This window comes from Babylonia areolata, chromosome 6, assembly GCF_041734735.1.
Source record: "Babylonia areolata isolate BAREFJ2019XMU chromosome 6, ASM4173473v1, whole genome shotgun sequence".
NCBI lineage: Eukaryota > Metazoa > Mollusca > Gastropoda > Neogastropoda > Buccinidae > Babylonia > Babylonia areolata.
In genome coordinates, this window is record NC_134881.1 from 55,194,023 (window position 1) to 55,204,022 (window position 10,000).

The window sequence follows — 10,000 nt, forward strand, 5'->3', positions numbered from 1 at the left end:
GTTTTTTTTTTTTCAAGGGATTGTATTTGTTTGCTTTGGAATTGCCCAACCCGCATCTGGTAAATCAAAGCCCTTACTTTTAACTGATTTAAAAGGGTGGTGCAGAGGAGGGCGGAATTGCACGTCTCTCACGAAACACTGCACACGGATACACACACACACACACATATACACGCACACGCGCACGCGCACGCACGCACACACGTACGCACGCGCGTGCACACGCACACACACACACAAACACACACACACTATCTCTCTCTCTCTCTCTCTCAAACACACACACACTCGCGCGTGCGCAAGCACCCACAAACCACTCACACACAGTCACACACACACAAACAAATAAACTCTCTCTCTCTCTCTCTCTCTCTTTCTCAAGCGTCACACAACTGTAGTCACTTGAACTATATTTCGTTTACAACCAAATTCAGCATTCCACATGTGGCATTCACAAAGAAACAAACAAACACATTCAACGATAAGACAAGATCTAAACTTTGGGACATTGTATTGCCGGAACAGGTAGGCAAAAAAAAAAAAATGACGAAACAGCCTGAAATATAGCTGGAATCATGAACATAGACAAAACAACAACAACAACAACAGCAAAACCCACCAACAAATAATCTGAACTTTTGGACATTGTATTCCCGAAACAGGTAGACATAAACCTTGACAAAACAGCCTGAAATATGGCTGGAAACATGTACAAGGACAAAACAAAACAAAACAACAACAACAACAACAACAAAAACGAACAAAAAGATCAGACAATCAGATGCTTTTTGGATTACATCGACCACTCCTGTGAGGTTGGAATGGAGGAAGGGAGGGAATTCGTTGGGTTATCTTTCGTGGTTTATATTGTGTCATTGGAGTGCAATGGTGTAAAACAGCGGGAGGGAGACAGACAGACAGAGGGATGGAAAGACAGAGAGACTGACAGGAGAAACAGAGTGAGGAGAGGGAGAATGAAGGACAGAAAGATATATAAATACTTTTTTTAAAATATTTTATAAGAAAGTGCGACATAGAGGGAAAGAGACACGGACAGACAGACAGAGAGAATGTGTGTCTCTCTCTTTAAAAAAAAAAATAATAAAAAAATGGATGGGAATGGGTGTGGAGGAAACTGATTTTAGGGGATACCCCCCCCCCCCACACACACACACACACACACACACACACACAACTCCCTCCACCGTTGCAACAACGTAGGAGTCGTCTTGCATTTCCCGTCTTTCCACTAAGTGATGAGTTGGAAAGAGGAAAGGTTGGTGAAAGAGGGGCAGAGTTGTGGGGAAGGGGAGGGGGGCAGATTGAAGGAAAAGAGGAGGGGGTGGGGTGGGAGGTATGACTGTGTGTGCGTGCCTCTGTCCGCGTGCCTGTCTCTGTCTGTATGTCTTTCTCTCTGTATTTATCAGTCGCTGTCCCCGTATTCCTCGTGCAACCGTAAATTGTGCGTATGTGTGTGTGGAGGGGGCGGGGCTGGGGGCCGGGGGGAGGGGGGGGGAGGGGACTGTTTATAGAGCGGGGGTGGACGAGGTTATGGGTGTGTCAATATGGGTCGGGTGCAGGTGTGTCTGTGTCTGTGTGCGTGCGTGCGCGTTCGCATACATGAACGGAAAGGTTTTCATAATCAAAAGGGCGGGGGGGGGGGGGGGGGGGGGGGGGAGAGAGAACATGTCTTGAGTAAAATGATGAGATTTACTTTTTAATGTTCTGACCGCTTCTGCTCCAACACCTACCCACCTTTTTGTCTTGTCAAATTGTTTGTCTTCCTCTGACTGTGATCCCAGCAACGCTATGTCTTGGTCAGTGAGGACGATGATGATGGTGATGATGGTGATGATGATGATGATGGTGGTGATGGTGATGATGATGATGATGATGGTGATGATGATGAAACTAACAAGACGAAGCACCGTAAGGAAAATAGCCACCACTACCAGTACTAGTACAAGTACTACTGCTACTACTACTACTACTGCTGCTGCTGCTGGTACCACCACCACGACGACGACAACGACGACGATGATGATATTGAAACTAACAAGACGATGCAACCAACTGAAAATACTCACGACTACTACTAATACTTCTACTACAACGACGACAACGAAGACGACGACGACGATGATGATGATGATGATGACGATGATGATGATGGTAATGATGAAGAAACAAGACTAAGCACCCCACTGAATATAGCCACCGCCACTTGACCATCGACCAGTGGAATCAATCTGACGCCACACTCCATCTTGCCGTTCGCCGTGTCTCGCTTGTTCCCTCTCTCTCTCTCTCTATATATATATATATGTATACATATATATATATATATATATATATATATATATATGTATATATATACCTTTTCTTTTTTTTTCTTTTTTCTTTTTTTTTTCTCAAGGCCTGACTAAGCGCGTTGGGTTACGCTGCTGGTCAGGCATCTGCTTGGCAGATGTGGTGTAGCGTATATGGATTTGTCCGAACGCAGTGACGCCTCCTTGAGCTACTGATACTGATACTGATCGCTTGTTCCACTTTGCATTTTCAGGATAGCCAGCGTTTGGAGAAGCTGCTATGATGAGTGTTTGTGTCTAGTCTGTGTTGATCAATGCATCGCTATGATGAGTGTTTGTGTCTAGACTGTGTTGATCAATGCATCGCTGTGATGAGTGTTTGTGTCTAGTCTGTGTTGATCAATGCATCGCTATAATGAGTGTTTGTGTCTAGACTGTGTTGATCAATGTATCGCTGTGATGAGTGTTTGTGTCTAGTCTGTGTTGATCAATGCATCGCTGTGATGAGTGTTTGTGTCTAGTCTGTGTTGATCAATGTATCGCTGTGATGAGTGTTTGTGTCTAGTCTGTGTTGATCAATGCATCGCTATGATGAGTGTTTGTGTCTAGACTGTGTTGATCAATGCATCGCTATGATGAGTGTTTGTGTCTAGACTGTGTTGATCAATGCATCGCTATGATGAGTGTTTGTGTCTAGTCTGTGTTGATCAATGTATCGCTGTGATGAGTGTTTGTGTCTAGTCTGTGTTGATCAATGCATCGCGATGATGAGTGTGTCTAGTCTGTGTTGATCAATGCATCGCTATGATGAGTGTTTGTGTCTAGACTGTGTTGATCAATGCATCGCTATGATGAGTGTGTCTAGTCTGTGTTGATCAATGCATCGCTATGATGAGTGTTTGTGTCTAGACTGTGTTGATCAATGTATCGCTATGACGAGTGCCTGTGTCTTATCTGTGCTGATCAACGTATCGCTATGACGAGTGCCTGTGTCTTGTCTGTGTTAACCAACGTATCGCTATGACGAGTGCCTGAGTCTTATCTGTACTGACCAACGTATCGCTATTATGAGTGCCTGTGTCTTGCAATGCATACACTATGGCCTCGCGTGGTGTCCAATGTTCTGCTGGTTAAAACATCCATCATACTTTGCATGGATTACCCCACGTTGAGAGACGAAGGAGGCAGTCACAATGCTCCAGCCATTTGGGTCAGCTCCCCCACACCCACACCCCACACCCCACGCCCTTCGGTTCATCATTCTGTCATTCGTGATTTATCGCATATAGTGTCTCTACACTGCACTGCTGTAAACCAGCTGGAGGGAGAGACAGGGAGAGAGAGAGAGAGATACAGACAGACAGACAGACAGAAGACAGGCAACAGGCAGGCCGAAAGAAGGAAAGACAGAGAGACTGAGGGGAGAAATAGAGAGTGGTGAGAGAGAGAGAGAGATGTAACGAATGAAGGACAGAGACAGAGAAACACACACACACACACACACACACACACACACACACACACACACACACACACACACACACACACACAGACACTAGTGGAGTGGGGTGGGCAAAAATCCAAGTCCGTACCAGGGATTCGAACCCGAGGACACTCGCTTACTGGTCGGGCGCATTAACCACCAGACCACCGCTCCACACACAAGTCTTTGAACCTTTTCCGGATTGGAGCGGGCAGTTCTCCCCAGCCACCAGTCATGCGCACCTGGCTTTTTCCGGTGGACATGAGGAAGTCAAGTCCCGCACTTCCTGTCTCTCCCAACAGCGGACAGTACGGCTGTTCTCATTGGCTGAACCGATCGATAGTCTGGTGGTCCTGCAGGCTTGGGGCCGGAGGTCCGCAGCGTGTGTTTGTGTGTCGTTTCCTGGAAGGAAGTGATTAACCACAGGACGTCAACACGCAGCCAGTCTGTGTGTGTGAGACAAGGATGCAGTGTGTGTTGGGCTATATCCACCTTTCTTCCCCTGTACATTCCTGTGTATAAGACGTGTATAAGAAGGTTTTAATTAGTTGATAACAATGTGAAATAAACACTATGTTTCTTCCCCTCCACTCTTTGACTGGCCTTCTTTACGTCTCTTGACAGGGGAGAAATGTAGAGTGTACGTTATAATGTTATTCAAACAAATTTACGAATTATTTTTCTACGGAATGAAACCGAAAAAAAAAAAAAAACCCAGGGGGAGAAATGTAGATATCGCCGCGTACTCTTCAATAAAGTAAGGTGGTTTGAATCTCGGGACATTAAAAATTATGCTCATTTTTTTACCAGACAAAAGTGAAGGAAAGTTTTGTTGTTTTTTTTTTTTATACAGCACCTTCGTTTACAGCAGCATCATCATTATCATCATCGTTGTCGTCATCATCACCATTATCATCATCAACATGGTCATTGTTATCGCCATCATCATCATCCCCATCGTCATCAAAAATATAAATAACAACGGGCAGTAACAACAACATCATCACCACTGTTACAAACAAAAACACGAACTATAAATGACGCAGTTTCTTGTTGTAGTAAAAAAAAAATAATAATAATAATAAATAAATAAAAGATGATGAAAAGTAACTGGTAACAGCATAGCAGCGGCAGCAGCAGAAGCAGTAGTAGCAGTAGCAGTAGTAGTAATAGTGGTGGCGGTGGTGGCGGCTGTGGTGATGATGGTTTTAGGAGGAGTAACAGAAAAATTCGAATGAAACTCCGACTACTCCTCCAATTGTCGAAACCGCTATAGCGTTCCGTCGTCCAATTGTCGAAACCGCTATAGCGTTCCGTCGTCCAATTGTCGAAACCGCTATAGCGTTCCGTCGTCCAATTGTCGAAACCGCTATAGCGTTCCGTCGTCCAATTGTCGAAACCGCTATAGCGTTCCGTCGTCCAGAACCGCGCATCACGTGAGGAACGCAATAGCGTTCCATCGTCCCGAAGTGCACAGGTTTCGTTAACAAGCCACTGAACAAAATTACGTTGGTGTTTGGCTGAAGCATCTATTTTCACGGGTATTTTTGTCAGGGTGTTCACGGTGTGTGTGTGTGTGTGTGTGTGTGTGTGTGTGTGTGTGTGTGTGTGTGTGTGTGTGTGTGTGTGTGTGTGTGTGTGTGTGTGTGTGTGTGTGTGTGTGTGTGTGTGTTACCTGTGCAGTCTGTGAGAGGATCATGTATCTACCCAGCCCACGTACTTTAAATCATCTCTCGACTGTTGACATTTTATGAAACTATGAAAAACATACCTGCTGAGAAAAAAGGTGACCCATAACTTTTTCACGAAGACTCTCTGTGTGGGGGTAGGGGTGGGGGTGTGTTGTTGTTGTTGTTGTTGTTGTGTGTGTGTGTGTGGGGGGGCGTGTGTGTGAGTGTGTGTATGCGCGCGTGTTACAATGCAACCAAAAGACACCACTTGCAAGCTGCTTTTACCACTAGTCAGAGGGGATATAATTATGTTGCAGCTTCTGATGACGTCAGCATCTTGGTATGTGCGTACCGTGACAAGACCTTTTGCCATGCTGCCATTTCTCTGTCTGTCTGTCTGTCTGTCTGTCTCTCTCTGTCTCTCTCTCTCTCTCTCTCTGTCCATCCTCAACATGCCTCTCTCTGTCTCAGTCTGTCAGTCTGTCACTCTCTCTTTTTATCTGTGTTTGTCTCTGTCTATCTGTCTGTCTGCCTGTCTGTCTCTCTGTCCATCATCAACAGGTCTCTCTCTCTGTCTCAATCATGTTGAAAGAAAACTGTAAAGGGTAACTGGTTCATTGGGTTATGAAGTCAACCCCTTGTTTCTTATCTATACGTACGGGAATAATCCGAAGTAAGAAGCCTTCCATTTCGTGCGAAATTGAATTGATTGATAGATGTGTGCTAACCCCTTGAAATGAACATTTTGTTTAGTCAATAAAAATGTCGTGTTGTGTCATATCTCTGTCTCAATCTGTCAATCTCTCTCGTTCTCTTTCTCTCTGTGTTTGTCTCTGTATATGTCTGTCTGTCTCTTTCTCTCTCTCTAATCTCTGTCTCCCCCCGCACCCCCCTTTCTCTCTCTGCCCCACCTCTTTTTTTCTCTGCCCCCCCCCCCCTCTTTCTCTCTCTTCCCACTCTGCCCACTCTCTTTCTCTCTCTGCCCCCCACTTCTCTCTCTTCCCTCTCTCTCTCTCTGTCTCCCTCTTTCTCTCTCCCACTCTCTTTCTCTCTCTCTGCCCCCTCTCTTTTTCTCTCCCCCCCTCTTTCTCTCTCTGTCCCCTCTCTTTCTCTCCCCCCCTCTTTCTCTCTCTGCCCCCTCTCTTTCTCTCCCCCCCCCTCTTTCTCTCTCTGCCCCCCTCTCTTTTTCTCTCCCCCCTCTCTTTTTCTCTCCCCCCCTCTTTCTCTCTCTGTCCCCTCTCTTTCTCTCTCTGCCCCCTCTCTTTCTCTCTCTGTCCCCTCTCTTTCTCTCCCCCCCTCTTTCTCTCTCTGCCCCCTCTCTTTTTCTCTCTGCCCCCCCTCTTTCTCTCTCTGTCCCCCTCTCTTTTTCTCCCCCCCCCCTCTTTCTCTCTCTGTCCCCCTCTCTTTTTCTCTCCCCCCTCTTTCTCTCTCTGTCCCCTCTCTTTTTCTCTCCCCCCTCTTTCTCTCTCTGTCCCCCTCTCTTTTTCTCTCCCCCCTCTTTCTCTCTCTGTCCCCCTCTCTTTTTCTCTCCCCCCCCTCTTTCTCTCTCTGTCCCCCTCTCTTTTTCTCTCCCCCCCCCCCTCTTTCTCTCTCTGTCCCCTCTCTTTCTCTCCCCCCTCTTTCTCTCTCTGTCCCCTCTCTTTTTCTCTCCCCCCCTCTTTCTCTCTCTGTCCCCTCTCTTTCTCTCCCCCCCTCTTTCTCTCTCTGTCCCCTCTCTTTTTCTCTCCCCCCCTCTTTCTCTCTCTCTGTCCCCTCTCTTTCTCTCCCCCCCTCTTTCTCTCTCTGTCCCCTCTCTTTTTCTCTCCCCCCCTCTTTCTCTCTCTCTGTCCCCTCTCTTTCTCTCCCCCCCTCTTTCTCTCTCTGCCCCCCTCTCTTTTTCTCCCCCCCCCCCCTCTTTCTCTCTCTGCCCCCTCTCTCTCTCTCCCCCTCTCCCCCCTCCCCCTCTCACTCCCTCTTTCTCGCTAAGATTTTAACCCCTGTGTGCATGCGTATTTGATTGAGTTTTCTGCACGTGTGCTTTCAAGTCGTTCAAACTCATACAAAAAGACAAATAAGCCGGATGTTCCAATTTTCTGTCTGTAACGCAAAGCTTTTTATCTACGCGAAGAAAAACTTTTTTTTTTTTAAAGAAACAACATAACACTGTGTCAGCTGGGAAATCAACGGCATTAGCTACAGAGCGTTGAGATCTATCCGAAAATTCACCGAATGCATATATTTCTCTCGAGTGAAACAGAACAAAAATAAATAGATACTCGGCAATAAATAAAGTAAAAGGAACCAACTGAACACCTAGGTTTTATTTCTCATCAATTTTCTTCTCCTCATTGTGTGATGAATGTACACGAAAGATGCCATGTGGGTGGTCTCACTCCTTACAGATGTATGTAAAGTGGGAGTTTTGTCTAATATCCGTTGTTTTTGTTTGTTTGTTTTGGGGTTGTTGTTTGTTGTTTTGGGGTTGTTGTTTGTTGTTGTTGTTGTTGTTGTTATTTTTTTGTTTGTTTGTTGTTGCTGTTGTTGTTGTTGTTGTTTTGTTTGTTTGTTTTTGTTTGTTTTATTTGTTTTTGTTTTTTGTTGTTTTTTTGTTTTGTTTTGTTTTGTTGTTGTTGTTTTGTTTTTTGTTGTTGTTGTTGTTTTTGGGGGGCGGGGGGTGGGGGGGGGGGGGGTCCTGGTGTCGACCTGACATGAAAAGCAAGAACCACAGAATACAGACAATAAAGGGTTAAGACAATAAAGGGTTAAGACAAGAAAGGGGATTACGAGGAAAAAGAACCCGTGAATTCATTCGTCAAGGCTAAAAGGTTAATGGTTCCACAGGGGGGTTTTTACGGCCATCGGGGACAGTGGATTCATTCATATCCCCTGGAAGAGGTAGGGGAGGGAGGCTATCTTGTGAAGAGGTGGGTTTTAAGGCCAGACTTGAAAGAGATGAGTGCGGAGACCTGACGAAGCGAAAGAGGAAGTTCATTCCAAATACAAGGTCCAGAGACAGAGAAAGAGCGGCGTCCAACAGTGGAGTGTTTGAATCTGGGTATGCGAGTGGAGTGAGGAAATTCGGAGTGAAGTGCCTTTCCCCAGGACACAACACCATGCCGAAACGGGGCCTCGAACCCTGATCACCGGTGAACACTGGATCACAAGGCCAACTCATAACCGATTGCGCCACGGCGTCTACCTAATTATTATTATGAGAAGGAAAACCGAAAGTGGTTGTGATGAAAGAGAACCCGTGAATCCATCTGTATTGGTAGAAAAACAACATAAAAGCTTGCTATGCACGTGGTGTTTTTTTGGTTTTTTGGTTTTGGGGGTTTTTTGCGTGTTTTTTTTCATTTATTTATTGATCTGTTTGTTCGATTGTTTGTTTATTGATTTCTTTATTTATTCATTTATTTATTTAATCATTCACATGTTAATTTAGATTTTTATTCACATATTTATTTCTATCAAGTTGTGTTGTTTTGTGGTTTTTGTTGTTGTTGTTGTTGTTATCTGGTTTTGGGTGCATGTTTTGTTGTGGAGAGGCTGTTTGCCGTGTGAGTGTTGGGGTGGGGGTGGGTGTCCGGTGGGTGTCCGTGCGTTCGTGTGCCTGGGTGCGTGTTGCAGGGATGTGTTTTCTGGACGGCGTCATAGGTGGGTGGGTAGTTTCCAATGTTCAGTTGCGTGAGTTTTTCACGTGCTTCCGTGTGTGTGAGGGGGTGGGGGTGGGGGTGGAGGGGAGTATTGATGGGGAGGCGGGGAGTGGGGGATGAAATGTAAAGCGCTTTGAACAGTGTTTCTGGAGAAAGGCGCTATATAAATGTCCATTATTATTATTATTATTATTATTATTATTATTATTATCATGATGATGATGATGATGATTATTATTATTATTATTATTATACAGTTGTCAGCTTTCAGTGCGAAACAGAGAAATAACGATGATGGAAATAATCGCAATAACACTGAGTATTGCGCATGTTTTAAGAATACTGTTTCCGTCATGTACAGATGGAACTGTGTGAGTACAGCCAGACTATCTGGTTTCCATCCAATGGCTGCCAGCAGCATGTACTATGAGTGAAAAAAAAGAGTACCGACCGTTGATTTTGATTGGACTGTTACTGACACGATGCCCCCACCCCCCCCACCCCTCCCCTACCCGTTACCCCCACCCTCACCCCCCCGACCCCCTAATCATCCAATCACGTTCATCGTTTCTGATGGCCGTAGAGAACCTGTATTCTGTCTCGTTCCCGTCCATTGGCTGCCAGCCAAGGCAAGATGGCTGCTCTCAACACGCGGACCAATCAATGTCGTGTTTCAGTTGACATGTTGAGAGAAAGAAAGCACAATGTGTCTCCCTCCCAGAGGAAGAACAGAAAGGATATACGAAGCCATCAGACTCCACTGGGATCGATATGCATATCGTCTGCTGTGGGAGAAGGTATCACGGAAAAGAAACACCTCTGCAGTCATTATTAACTGAGGTACAACAGCGTGAATGAGTGATTGGTTTTATTCACCAACGAAAATAGAAGCTGATGCGACAA